This window comes from Capricornis sumatraensis, chromosome 12, assembly GCF_032405125.1.
Source record: "Capricornis sumatraensis isolate serow.1 chromosome 12, serow.2, whole genome shotgun sequence".
NCBI lineage: Eukaryota > Metazoa > Chordata > Mammalia > Artiodactyla > Bovidae > Capricornis > Capricornis sumatraensis.
The window spans coordinates 36,851,683-36,867,204 of NC_091080.1; the positions used below are offsets into that span (position 1 = coordinate 36,851,683).

At 41.4% G+C, this 15,522-nt stretch overlaps 1 non-coding gene across 1 annotated transcript; it reads right to left on the reverse strand.

The window, feature by feature from the left end:
- Positions 1-2,560: 2,560 nt before the first annotated feature.
- Positions 2,561-2,632, reverse strand: TRNAC-ACA (transfer RNA cysteine (anticodon ACA)). The gene has a single exon. It is a non-coding gene; the product is annotated as a tRNA-Cys (tRNA).
- Positions 2,633-15,522: the final 12,890 nt, after the last annotated feature.

Genomic DNA, 15,522 nt, shown 5'->3' on the forward strand with positions numbered 1-15,522 from the left:
ATTCAGAACTGATTTCTTAGAGACAATGGAGGCCTGAAGATAATGGAACATCTCTAAAATGCTGGGGGAGAAAATGTCAACCTAGAATTTTATATCAATGCAATTATATTTAAAAATTAAATGAAAATAAACATAATTTTAGATTCTCTGGTGGCTCAGCAATAAAAAATCTGCCTTCGATGCAGGAGCCTCAGGAGACTCAGGTTTGATCCCTGGTTTGGGAAGATCCCCTGGAGACAGGCATGGCAACCCACTCCAGTGTTCTTGCCTAGAGAATCCCATGGACAGAGGAGCTGGCAGGCTACAGTCCAAGAGGTCGTAAAGAGTTGGACCTGACTGAAGCGACTTAGCAACAGCACAGCAAACATAATTTCAGGGACTTCCCTTGTGGTCCAGTGGTTAAGAATCCACTTTTCAACGTCAGGGGCACAGGTTCGATCCCTGTCTGGGAACTAAAATCCTAATGTACCACAGAACAACTAAGTTTTCATGTCACGACTAGAGAGCCCTAGTGCTGCAATGAAAAATTCTGCCTGAGGCACAAAGATCCCGCATGCCGCAACTAAGACGCAATGGAGCCAAAACAACAACCAAACAACAACAAAATCCAAAACCATCATTTTCTTTATATAAACAACCAGAATACCCTTTGCCAGAAAAACTGCCCTAAAGAAATAGCTAAGAAACTTTTTCATAGAAAGGGAAAATGACGCCAAAATAATGTCTAAGTCTATAGTAAGAAATGCAGAGAACCAAAAAGGGCAAATATGAGAAAAATCATGAAAACTTATTTTTAAATTGTTTACAACAGTTATTGAAATATTTTAAAAACTTTATGCACATGCCATACTTATATATACATAGGTAAATATTTTAAGAGGTTTTTCACTTTAAAGCAAAATTAATAAAGTATCCTTAGTTTTATAGTATGCATAGAAGTTAATTATGAAACAAGAAAAGCGTAAGAGCAGGGAGAAAATGGAATTAAACTGTTGTAAGATTTTACAGTGTTTATGAAATGGTTTAATATTTGACTGTGAAAAGTTGGAGTTGAGTATTGTAGTCTCTAGAAGAAGTAGTAAAAAATAAGTAAACACAAAGGGTTTTATCTGGAAATTCCATAGAAGAGACAAAATGGAATTCTAAAAAATATTTGATAGACCCAAAAGGCAAAAAAGAAGAAATCAAAGAACAAAGAACATGTCAAAAAAAAGAGAAATCAAATATACCAATTATATCAACAATTATTAAATGTAAATGGTTATATTGTAAAGCATTATGTAAATATGGATTTCAGTAATGATAAAAATAGCAGCTAATATTTATTGACTGTTTATCACATACCAGACATTCTGCTAATCCATTTGTGTTTTATCTTGCTTATTCCTTACAATAGCCTAGGTACAATATTATTTGCATCCATATTTTGTGCATATGAAAACTCAGATTGAGTATAGTCATTGCCTATTGTTACACGGCCCCAAGACAAAGCCAGGATTCAAACCCAGGAAGTATGACTTCTGAGCTTATACCACTTGGTTATTCTGAATATGATATTGATAATGATGCCACTGATATGATGAAGAATAGTTATTGTCAAGTCACCCCTGTGGTGTTTGACATCCCATAAAAGGGAATATGGTGGGAATGATAATCCCTATTCCAGGGGAAATTTTTAGCTTGAAAATCCATAATAAACATGTAAACTGGTAAGTATATATATTTCAGAATGCTATATATAACAGTACTTATATTCATGGTAACATAAGTTGAAGTTCAGCCAATCCTGTGGCACTGCCCTCTAATATACAGCTCATATGTGACATCAAAGCTTCATCAATCTTAATTCTACCTATTCAGAATCTGATGTGGCTAAAATACAATGCCATACACCCTTGTAATAATTGTAAGAAAGGGTTTTGCTGGAGAAATAAGCAAATGGTTCAGAGAGGTCCTTTGGTCTCCCGTTGCTGGGGCATGGACACATCACTGCCCAGGTACCAGAACTGCTCACTCTGGGCTCTTCCCCTGTTCCCTGGGGTTTAGCTGCAATTCTATTGTAGCCTTCAAGTCACTCCTGGGCTGTGCAACCTCCCCTCCTGGGCTTGAGCCAGGCTGTGATCTCAGAGGAAGCAGAGAGCAGGCCTGGGTGTGTGGCCACGAGTGCCCTCGTATGAGGGCGGGATGGGCTGCAAGGCTAAGGTGCAAGGGAGTGGGCAGAAAGAAGTGTGAATGGCAGAACACCTGCAGGAGACAAGGAAGAAATGAGGGAGCTCAGAAGTCAGATTCCTCTGAGGAAAGGGAGTATATTAGTCAGGGTTCTTCAGAGAAGCAGAACCAACAAGATGAGGGGTACATATGCATAAGAACACATATGCATGTAAATTATGTGTTATATGCCATGCACACATTAAGTACATACATAGTGAAGTAGTGAAGTCGCTCAGTCATGCCCAACTCATAGCAACCCCATGGACTGTAGCCTACCAGGCTCCTCCTTCCATGGGATTCTCCAGGCAAGAGTACTGGAGTGGGTTGCCATTTCCTTCTCCAGGGGATCTTCCCGACCCAGGGATCGAACCTGGGTCTCCTGCATTGTAGGCAGACACTTTAACCTCTGAGCCACCAGGGAGGCAGTATATTTTATATATGTGAAAATGTATATGGATTTATTATAAAAGCATGGCTCACATGGGCTTCCCCAGTGGCTCAGTGGTAAAGAATCCACCCAAAATGCAGGAGATGAGGGAGACCAAGGTTCAGTCCCTGAGTCAGGAAATCTCCTGGAAAAGGCGATGGCGACTCACTCCAGTATTCTTGCTGGGAAAATCCCATGGACAGAGAGGAGCCTGGCGGGCTAGGGTCCTCGGGGCTGCAATGATCAGACATGACTAAGCAACTGAGTACAGTGGGCTCACGTGAAGATATGGAGGCTGAGAAGTCTAAGATCCGCAGTTAGCAAGTCAGCAAGACCCAGGAGAGCCAACCACATGGTTCTCATAGTTCTGGTATGACAGCTCAAGACCCAGGAAGAGCCCAAGTTTCAGTTCAAGTCCAAAGGCAGGAAAAGGCTAATGTCCCAGCTCAGCAGTCACATGGGGGAGCTCCCTTTTACTGGGCCATTTTGTCTTCAGTGGATACGAGAGCCACCCACACTAGGGAGGACAATCTGCTCAATTCAGACTATAGATGACATGGTCATCTTCTCCAGAATCATTTTCACAGACACACCAAAGTAACGTCTGACTAATGTCAGGCCACCTTGTGGCCCAGTCAAGTTTGACACATAAAATGAACAAGAAGAGGGAGATTTTCTTGTGCCTTTGTTCTCAAGTAAGAAGGGGAAGGATAGTTGAGGTCATGTCTCCTGGCCCTACATGATTCCCTTATTATTTTTATAGGAACTCTTTGATACATATGGATGAAAATATGTAATCACACATATAAATTCTAAAATACATTAAAAAATTAGTCACCTCCCTCCCCAACAAATAACAAGTGTCAATGTCTTCTGACCTCTAGAGATGTGTGCCAAAGGCTCTAACGTCATGTTATGGGGGAAAAGAAATAGCACTGGTAATTCTCAGATGAAGCTTTGTATGCCAGAAAAATGTGGCTGTTTTGAATCAGGCTTCAGGGTCAGTCTACCCCAGAAGATAATGGAATATTTGTTTAGACATCTTAAGACACACTTGGGGCAGCTTCCTGGGGACCAGCAGTCACAGCGTCACTCATCTTTCTCCAAGGTCACTTCGTGGGCGGCCCTGTGATACCAGATGGGTCTCCTCTCTCTAGTACCGCCTGGTGTGTCCCCTCATAGGGCTTCACTGATTGAAGGTACCTCAGTGATCGCTTAGGAGGGGTAAAGTGTCCCAACAGTGCAGAGCCACAAGGTGCATGCTGTCTAAATGCTTACTCATGCATCATTATTTCACATGAATATTAATACATTAGCAGAGGAAAAGGCCCTGGCCAGGTCCCTTATCCAGGATCACCTGCTCCCTAGGGCAGTCTTCCCTAGGAAGGACTGTCAGAAAATATGCAAAATGCCCTTATTTTAATTAATTATGAAGTTGAAGTGGCTGGCAGGTTGTTTGCCAGCAGCTGTGAACAGTTTTCTGATATCTATTTTCTTGGCCCATCCAGTGAAGTTATCGGCAGGCTTTCCAAAGCAGCACAGAGCCTGGCAGAAACCAGAGGTTCACAAAGTATTTGCTGAGCAAATGAATGAGTTGAATGAACAAATCCTAAAGTGTAAATAAGAAATAACCTCAACTCAAAACATGGGGAGCATGAGAAAGGAGCCAGGAATTTGAAATGGAGTTCCTTTAAACATTATATTCAGGAGGCAAGAGAGTCAGGGTTGATTACCCTGCAATGGTGCAAGTGTCCGTGGCATTACATTTGTGATCCACTTAGCTGCAGAATTTCAAGATTCTCTGGTTTCAAAATGCCACTGTGCTTCAGCAACGCCGCTTTCTTTTAGCACTGTTATTTTAAGTCTTTCCCCCATACCCATCTCACCTCACGGATGTCTCTGAAAGTCACAAGGAGAGACTATTCTGGAAAATGCCCTTATCAAATGATGATAATATACTCAGTTGCCCTATTTTTTTTTTAAACTGCTTTCTTATTTTAGAATGGAATTTTTCAACTGGAGTCTTAAAAACCCTCATGAATCACTGAACTAAGATGATTCCTGACTTGGACAGAGAAGTCAGGCATCAGAGCATTGATCAGTTATCTTTTGCTGTATAATGAACTTTCTGCAGGTCGGTACTCCGGACTGAGCTCAGCTGGGCTTTTCTGGTCTGGAGGCAGGCTTAAACTCTTCTTAACTGGACTCACTGAGGTGTCTGCTGGGCCAGTTGAGGCCGGTTAGTTTCAAAGGCCTTGGATGGGACAGCTGGTTGACAAGGGTCTGTCTCCATGTGGAGTTTCTTCCAGGTCTTTTTGCACGACAGTCTCGGGGTTCCAAGAGCAATAAGAGGGCACACCCCAAAGCACAAACGCTTTCCAAGTCTCGGCTTATGTCCCATTTACTACATCCCCTGAGCGTGGGAGGGATTCTAAGGGCAAGGATACGGGAGGAGTGAATAAATGCGGGGTTGTAACTGCAACACTCTGTGTATTAAAATAGATTCTAAGATACATGGGGATCCAAGAGGCCCAGATTTGTCACCGTGACGCCGTCTCATCAGAAACAGAAATATGACTCAGGGCCTGTCCTTCTGGGCATTCAGACTCTCCTGTTTCTGCACTTCCTCCCCCATGCCTCCTTTCTGTCCCTTCCTCCTGACTCTTCTGCGGCTTCATCACTCTCTGCTTCCTGATATTTTTCTGTTCAGGCGGCCCTGCAAGTGCCTGGCAGGGATGATAAATGAGCCTGACTTCCTGGGTGACGTGACCGTCCAGAAACACAGCCTGGAGCATGCACAATGCGGCAGCAGTTTCCACCCACAATGCAAATGCCGTAGTGTGCTGCGGGGTTGGGCAGAGGTCACCACCGCAGAAACAGAACCCCCATTTGAGGTTGGCATTCTAGGCTACAGCCAGCTTTGCTTAATTAGAGGAATAAGCAAATAGGTACCCCAGGGTAGCTTCTGGATTGTCTCAACAGACTAAAACGTAGAAGTGAAAAGCCTGCCTGCAATTAAGCAAAATTCACTGTGATCTGGCTGTCTGGTTTAGTTCATGCAAATTATATATAAAGAATCAAAAAACCATAAAGAAAAGCAGAAGCATTGGTTGCTATTGCAAATCTGATAAGTGTCTTTGATCAAGGAAAGCTTTCTTACCAAATAGGCTCTGAGCTCCCAATTACCTATGGATTTATTTACAAGAGAAATGAGCTCTCAGCAGTCCTCATTACTAGTCTGCTCGATAAAAAGATCAACTAATCAATGATGAGTGCTGGTTTCACAGTGTACAGTACAGATAAAATAGAACAACAAGGACCCCGCCCTTCCAGAGCTGATGTCGCAGATCACACCAGTGCAAAGAGAGTAGACAACAGTAATAAATACAGAACAGCAATAATAAATACAACAGTCAACATCAGCTAAATGCTAGGGCTATATTGCATACTTTACATGTATAGCTGATGTTAATCTTTAAAACCAATGATGAGGTGGCCATTACTATCTCACATTGCCAAAAGGAGAAAACCAGATCTCCAACAGGAATTGCAAATACACAAGGTCACAAGGTTGGGAAAGTCTGAATCCTAAACTCATATTCAGGCCTGAGTTTGACTCCAATTTCCATTTTTTACACTATCTCTTGTGATAATAAATGGTAAGCAAAGGCAATGCAAATACTTCAGTGACATTCACTAAACAACTGATTGAGGGTCTGCCTTGAGCCAGGCACAGATGCTGGAGGTTTGGATAGAGAGTACTTAAGAAGCTCAGAAACAGACTCACTGACTTTGAGAACTAACTTATGGTGACCAGGCAGGAGTTGGGGGTTAGGGGAGAGATAGATTGGCAGTTGGGACTGACACATACATACTGATATATTTAAAACAGATAATCAACAAGGACCTACTGTAAATACAGAGAACTCTGCTCAACATTCTGTAATAACCTAAATGGGAAAAGAATTTGAAAAAGATTAGAAACATGTGTGTATAACTGAATCACTTTGCTGTATACCTCAAACTAACACTACTTTGTTGGTCAACTATACTCCAATAAAAAATAAACATTAAAAACTAAAGTGCAAGCCTGGTGTCAGGGTCAGTCAGAAGGCAGCCTGTTGCTCTCTGATCAGTGTAAACCCAGGTCTGTGATTGTGGAAGAAGTTAGAGCAGAAACAAAGTGCAGACCAAAGAGCTATTTTTCCTTCTGTTTCCTCCAGCCTTTCTCTGTGTAGATATGTCTCCTTCCAGGGAAAGCCTTGGGCTTGTCAGCTGTGTTACAAATGTCTTAAAATAGACTAACCCCATAGTTCTTGTGACTATTGAAGTCAAGGAGAAAAAAAGCAAGAGAAACTAACACCAGCTACTGTGACTATTTTCAAGCTATCTTCTGGGTCTAAATTTATTCTAGTTTTAAAAGAACGTTAATGATTCTTATCTCATTTGATTCTTTCACTATTTCTTCAGTGTTACCAATATTTTGCAGGCAACAGAACAGGGAGAGGTTAAAATTCTCAAGGTGACAGTTGTCGTTTGCTGGGGCTGCCGTAATAAAACACCACTGACTGGAAGACTTCAATAAGACATCATTTCCTCACAGCTCTACTGGCTGGGAGTCTCAGATCGAGGCATCGGTAGGTTGGGCTTCTCTTGGGGCCTCTTTCCTTGGCTCACAGATGGCGTGTTCCTGCTGAGTCCTCACAAGGTCTTTCTTTGGCTCTGTGCCTGTCTGTGTTCCAATCTCCTCCTCTTATAAGGACACCAAACATACGGGTTAGAATCTACTCCAAGAATTCCACTTGGACTGCACCTCATCTTTAAAGCCTTTGTCTCCAAATGAAGTCACATTCTGAGGTTCTAGGGTCAAGGGGCTTCAACATATGAATTTGGGGGAAGAGACACAGTTGAGTTTATAATAGTAATCCACCTGTGGGACACAGGAGCCAAGATGTAAGACATTTCTGTTTCCATCTGAAGTCACTCATTTACAACTCGAGTATCTTCCTTTCCCTGAATAAGCTCACTCTTTTTCTCCAATCTTGGCTTACTTCATACAGTAGCTTATCGGAAAAGACTTAGATCATCCTTCCCTTCTATCTGAAGGTTCAAATATATCCATTTCATGGCACACTAGAAATCCTACTCTTTTGGTGAAGATACCTGATTCTGCAATTGGAAATAACTATTTCCTCACAGGAATCCCCACTGGCAATTCTATTCTCCTGCAAAACTTTCAACTTTCTCCTTTTTAGAATAAATGTCGTTTGTCTCTCTTGTTCTAAATTTATAAGCTCTCAACTGTATCTTTCCAGGTTTCTTTGTGAGCGCACTCTGAGTGAGGCATAGTCCTAGATGCCTAGTGAATAAGATACATAAGATCCCTTTTTTCTGGAAATTTCATCTTAGTTTGGAAACAAACTATACATAATAAGTAAACTAGACTAATTTGAATAGTACCAACTCATAAGAATACAATTAAATAGAGGAAAGGAATGAAGGATGACTGTAGATGGGGTGGGGAGTCCAATTTCATTGGCCAAGGAATAGCTCTCTGGAGAGATGTTTTAAACTCAACCTAAATGATAAGAAGGTGTCAGCCCCATGAACTGGGAAGAGGGCTCCAGGCAAAGAAGCAGCAGGTATGAATATTCTTAAGTGGGGGGGAAAAAAGCTTGGTATATTCAAGAACAGAGGTTATGTGATTGCAACAGAGCAAGTGAGAGATTCAGAGATAAAGGTCAGCAGGCAGCAGACTTGTCAGTCCTCGTGGGTGACAGCAAAGAAGCTGACTAGTGACCTTCATACAATGAGAAGTATAATACAGTCCCTTCTTATCTGCAGTCAACTTCGGTCCAGAAATATTAAATGGAAAATTCCAGAGACAGATAATTCATGTGAGCACTGTTCAGAGGAGCATGATGACATGCCACCAGCCCACTCCATCCCACCTGGACATGGAACATCCCTTCACCTGGAGCATCCTACCCAATGGTCGCACATTAGCCATCTTGGTTATCAGAGCCACGGTCCCAGCACCACAGTGCTTGTGTTCAAGTCCCTTATTTTGCTTCATAATGGTCCCCAAGAGTGAGAGTAGTGATGGTGGCAATTCGGATGTTCCCTTACTGCGCCTAATTTAGAAACTTCACTTTAACACAGATAAGTATGTACAGGAACAAATGTACTCTTAATATGTACAGGAGTCGGTACTATCCCCAGCTTCAGGCATCTCCTGGGGATCTTGAAACATATACCCTATGGATAAGGGGGAACCACTGTATCTCTTGGATGAAACGGATGTTTAATAAATGTCTTCAAATACTAATTAAATTCAGTCTGCCCAGATTTGGTTGTTCTGGCAACCTGGATGAACTGGTCTACATAAAAATTAGAACATTATGGTCAACCTCTCCATGTGGGCTGTGTTCCAGTTACACACTTTAGCTTTTTCACCCAGTTGTAAGAATCTAGATCAAATAATTCCCTGTATTTTCCACAGGGAGTCTTATTTCCTGTTAGTGTCAGTAATTTAATATCACTACATTTTTATTAATTAGCTGAAGATTTTAAGATGGCAAGATCTTAAGACATTAATCCTCTTAAGATATCAATATTTCCTAAACCCTGATGGCAAATATTGGGCTTCCTCTCCAGTACAAGATTTGAGTGCATGATTTCATGCAAAACTTTTTTATAACAGAAATTAAAAAAAAAAACCTGTTGTGATTATCCATCTTTAGAATTGAAATATCTTTGGTTCTTGATGTGACCTTCATTTCAGGCTGGGCTGAATTTCTGTTGGGGAGAAGGATGTGAATGCAAAAGTCCTATTTTCAGGAATAAATAGCAGCATCTTTTCTATTCTCTTAAACACAAGATAAAATATAGTTTGTGGCAGGTGTAGAGCTCTCTCTTCACAGTACAAGGAAAGCTAGAGAAAAATCATTTCCACATTAGAACTGAGATGATTCATCATTTTTTTCTCCCATGAATCTCATAGAAATATTTTTGCCCTGAATATCTTCTCTAAGCAAAGTTGCAAGGTTTGTAACTACTAAGAGTCTTGGAAAAGAAACACATTTATTCTGAAAATTAGAAACATATATTCATCCATTCACGTGCCCTGAAAGAAGAAAATTTGCACATTATCTCTGCTTTATTGTCCTTAGTGTGGAAGTCTTTTCTTTTTTTAAACCCAGCAAATAAAATTGAGTGGAAAGGCAAAAATGTGAATTTGAAAGGACATTTGGTTTTAGAACTTCACTCGAATTCTTTAAAAGCACAGATATTGACGTATATTCAATAAAACAGTGTGTTCTTTCCAATTACTTTTATTTGCTAATTCAATAATTTAGCAATTATATTTGCATAAAATAGAGGAAAAGCAAAGTGATCTCTTTTATTATGGGTGATGCTGAAGGAAACAAATTAATACATCACCACTTAGGTCTGCAGGGGCTCTTTCAGCAAATAAAGATTGTCTTCCATAAAAAAGAAACAAAAGGGAAATTAAGATATCCAATCAGATCCACAAACCAGAGGTACATGTGAATAATGATTACGAATGGTGTTATTTTTTTGATTGCTCTTCCAACCATCTTACTGTATCTAATAAATCTGGACACCTCATTTTGTTTTCCTGATACTTCTACCATGTACAAACCAACTTATTTGTCGGGACCGCGCGGTTTTAATTCACCAACATCTACTAATACCCAATTTTTACCACTGTATGAGTCCTTCAAATTGCAGCAATACTTGGGCCCATCCATGTATGTGATCTTGAAGGCTTATAAACACATCAAAAGGTATCAAGGCTAAAACAAGAAAAAAGGAATAGCAGAGCTTGCTGCTTCCCAAGCCTAGTAACCCTGAAGATACAATCCTGACCTGACCTGGTGATTTTGACACCAGGTCAGCATATTCCTAGATAGCATATTAAAAAGCAGAGACATTACTTTGCCAACAAAGGTCTATCTAGTCAAAGCTATATGGTTTTTCCAGTAGTCATGTACAGATGTGAGAGTTGGACTATAAAGAAAGCTGAGCACCAAAGAATTGATGCTTTTGAACTGTGGTGTTGGAGAATAAACTTAAGAGTCCCTTGGACTGCAAGGAGATCCAACCAGTCCATCCTAAAGGAAATTAGTCCTGAGTGTTCATTAGAAGGATGGATACTGAGGCTGAAACTCCAATACTCTGGCCACCTGATATGAAGAGCTGACTCATTTGAAAAGACCCTGATGCTGGGAAAGATTGAAGTTGGGAAGAGAAGGGGACAACAGAGGGTGAGATGATTGGATGGCATCACCGGCTGACATGTGTTTGCCTAGACTCCTGGAGCTGGTGATGGATAGGGAGGCCTGGCGTGCTACAGTCCGTGGGGTGGCAGAATTGGACACGACTGCGCGACTGAATTGAACTGAACAGCACCTTCAGTGTGTCATTCAGCCCACATGGGGGCACCTTATCTTGCTGTACCCACAGTGTGTTAATTGCAATGAGAATGTCAAGTTCATTTAAGTGATATCGAATCACAGAAAGTACATGGGCTTTGCACAGAATTAGGATTGGATCTAACGTCTACCACTCACCGGATGTACTGGCTTAAGTTTCAATTACTTCAACTGTGAATGGTGATAGTACATATAATTTACTGGATGTACTGAAGATTATGTCGTTAAGTATGTCAAGCATCTAGTACAGCATGAAAATTCTTCCACTTTTTCCCTCTCTGATAATTTTGCTCTTGACTACGTCCAGAAACAAAAAGTTCTCTTCTCCCAACTTTCATAAAGACATATCAAAGCTTAGAAAAGCCCAGAGAAAAGCAGTTAGAAAAAAAGAGAGGTAGCTCCTAATGGTGTCAAACTAAACACATCTAGCACTCTTCTGACATTAAAGATTCAGTCTGGTATAGCATATGATATGAATTAAATAGAAAACTATCAGAAAAGCAGAACTTTAAAGCATTTCTTTAAATTTAAGAAGGTAACACGATGATATACAAGAGGCACAGAATTTACACAAAAATAAAACAAGAATTTAGAGAACAGACCAAACAAAGTCATATAAATAGATTAGGGGGGAATGCCAAGATAAATTGATGGGTATTGAATCCATGATGGGATAAAGTAATTATTAAAGTGTAAGTTTTATAAAGGTAAAACTGTGACTCTCATATAGATGTAAAATAAAAATGTGTCAAATATTATATTTAATTTATTAAAGAGGGAAACAGCATAATGTAAAGCCCAGTCCACAGAGCCCTGGAGAACCTGAAACTGTTAGGATAAGGTTAGTGCTGGGTTAGATAGAAACCTGCAGAGAAGGCGATGGCCCCCCACTCCAGTCCTCTCACCTGGAAAATCCCGTGAACGGAGGAGCCTGGCAGGCTGCAGTCCATGGGGTCGCTAAGCGTCAGACACGACTGAGCGACTTCTCTTTCACTTTTCACTTTCATGCATTGGAGAAGGAAATGGCAACCCACTCCAGTGTTCTTGCCTGGAGAATCCCAGGGACAGGGAGCCTGGTGGGCTGCTGTCTATGGGGTCGCAGAGAGTCAGACATGACTGAAGTGACTTAGCAGCAGCAGCAGATAGAAATCTGATTAATGACTTGGAGAGCGATCAGCCATAATTTGAGGGATAGCTGGTCCACTGGACAGAGATTATTTACATTTCTATTGGACCAAAGTCTACCAGTTGATCTTGTCCCTGCAAGTTGCAAAGTAACTTACCCAATAGAGAGCCAAGACCAGAAAGATCATCCAGGGACTTCTTCGTCAATATCTAACCTTCAGGTAAGTTTTTCAGACAGTGTAAAGTAACATCATGTGGGATACCTCTCATCTCTTAAAGTAGACACGGGAACAATTACTGCCTAGTTCCACAAAACACTTCTTGGGCCATTTTTACTCAATAGCATAGTCACTACCCTTGGCCAAAATGCTTGTTTCTCTGATTGTAGGAGTGAACTCATGTCATGGTCCCCAAGCTGAAGGAAGACATCCAGTGAGGGATACTTGGATGAGCTGCCTTCTTTGTCTGGAAAAGTCTTTTATTCACCATTTTAATAACATTAACTTGACAGGAGTGGGGTGCCGTTTGAAACTTAAAAGTTGATTCCTTAAAATTCATCAAACTGTAATTTATCTGGAAGCAAGTATTAAAGACAGGGGTATTGAATTAAGATAATTTGGGCCTTTTTATTGTATTTTAACACAAATTGGAAAAAAAATAGGAGGAAGTAACGAAGGAACAAAAACTGAAGCTGGGCTTGAACATTCTGTAAAGCTACCAGAGGCATAAGAACAAAATTTCTTTCACACTCTACAGGTCTGATAGTATAAAAAGCTGAGACTCATGACTGCTCTGGTGATAATAAATTTTATTTATGTTTAAAATAAAAAATAAGCAAGCCTGTAATTTGAGTTGTGCAGGGATGCATAAAGAATGTTATGCTCACTGAGACATTCAAGGAAAGGAAGACTGACAGGTAATAAAACTATATCTTAATCTGTCAGGGATTTTAAAGTCATTTCTCTATTACATAAAACAGGCTAATTTAAAGTGTTTTTCTGGGATCACACAGAATTCCTGGAAAATTTAATTTTCAGTAGAGAGAAATACGCTTTTTTCCCCCTAATAAATAACTAATTGGCACTTGTCTTTTTCACGGAAAGAAGTTATTGAGATGGTTAGAAATGGAAGCCTGCCCAGTTATTAAAGCCTCTCCATCTTCCTCACTCTGTGCCAGCCAGTGGCCGGTGTGGCTGACAGAATTCAGAAGGAGAGAGGCGAGCATATGGCAGAATGAGTTTTGAGCCCCAGAGAAATCTCCCTCGGTCCCTGCTCCATCTGTGCTTGTGGGTACCTCTCCCCACAGCGCAGAGATGCTGAGCTCAAGACAGGAGGAATGTATGACGGGAAATTGCAGAAACAGCTTTGTGTCGTGCTAAGCGTTAGCAAAACACTTCCATTCCACAGCACACATCTCAAATCAAGAGTACTAAGGAGCCCAGGTTTATCTGAGGGCACTTGGAGAGATCCTTCGAGTTCAGTGCACAAAGAAAACTTCCTGGATGAAGGCGATGTGAAATGAGTGCTGGAATATGTCAGTGTTTGGCTTTGGGGTCTGGGGAAGGATGTGTTGTGTAAATCATTGGCCTCCTGGGAAACATCAGAAATACATTTGGATGGCCAGGGAGTCCTGAGAGGGCTCAAGGCAGGCAAATCGTTCAGTGGGAATATTTCTCATGTGCACCTTCAACCCAAAACAATTTTGCTGACAGAGGCTGAATGAAAGAAAAATGGAGCCAGAGATTTGTGTTTTATCGTGCTAAGTGTGCTGTTAGGGCACTTTTTATTAATCAGTTGTTGTTGTTGTTCAGTGGCTAAGTCCAGTCCCACTCTGCAACTTCATGGACTGCAGTACGCCAGTCTCGTCGTTCTCAGCCATCTCCCGGAGTTTGCTCAAATTCATGCCCATTGAGTCGGTGATGCTATCTAGCTAGCTCATCCTCTGCCTTCCCTTTCTCCTCCTGCCCTCATCTTTTCCATCATCAGGGTCCTTTCCAATGATGTCTCTGCTTTTTAATATGCTGCTTAGGTTTGCCATAGCTTTCCTTCCAAGGAACAAGCATCTTTCAATTTCATGGCTGCAGTCACCACCTGCAGTGATTTTGGAGCCCAAGAAACTAAAATCTGCAACTGCTTCCCCTTTTCCCCCTTCTATTTGCCATTTGGTGATGGGACTGGATGCCATGATCTTAGTTTTTCAATGCCAAGTTTCAACCCAGCCTTTTCACTCTTCTCTTTTACCCTCTCAAAAGGCCCTTTCGTTCTTCTTCACTGCCATTAGAGTGGTATCATCTGCATATCTGAGGTTGTCGATATTTCTCCTGGCAATCTTTATTCCAGCTTGTGATTGATCCAGCCCTGCATTTTAAGCCAGGTAACAATATACAGCCTTGATGTACCCCTTTCCCAATTTTGAACCAGTCAGTTGTCCCATGTCTGGTTCTAACTGTTGCCTCTTGGCCCACATAGAGGTTTCTCAGGAGACAAGTACGGTGGTCTGGTACTCCCGTCTCTAAGAATTTTCCACTGTCTGCTGTGACTCACACAATCAAAGGTTTTAGTGTAGTGAATGAAGCCGAAGTAGATGTTTCTCTGGAACTCCCTTGCCTTCTCCATGATCCAGTGAATGTTGACAATTTGATCTCTTGTTCCTCTGCCTTTTCTAAATCCAGTTTGTACATCTGGAAGTTCTCAGTTTATGTACTGTTGAAGTCTAGGCTTGAGAGATTTTAAACATAACCTTACTAGCGTGTGAAATGAGCATAGTTGTATGGTAGTTTGAACATCATTTGGCACGGCCCTTCTTTGGGATTGGAATGAAAACAGACCTTTCTAGTCCTGTGGCCACTGCTGAGTTTTCCAAATTTCCTGGCATACTGCGTGCAGTGCTTTAACAGCATCATCTTTTAGGATTTGAAACAACTCAGTTGGAATTCTGTTTTTAGTCTGTAGTCATTGTTTTTCCAAAATGTAGGGTAACACAGGAAAACATTCTGATCTTGTGTTTCGTTCTCTCCATATCTCTCATCTTTCCTCAAGCAGTGTTGAGGGCCCCGACTCTCTCCCATTTTGACTGCTGAACCCTAGGCTACCACCCTGCTCTTGGGTCTCAGCACGAAAAGGGTGTGGAAAGAGGGGGCAGCCAGCAGGGGCCTGGGGACAAGCCCACCACATTGCAGCACTGCTCTCCCTCCCTCTCAGACACATGCACATCCATGCCAACATACCACGCCATACCACAAACTGCGCACATCCACGCCAACATGCCACGCCATATCGCAAACTGCGCACATCCACGCC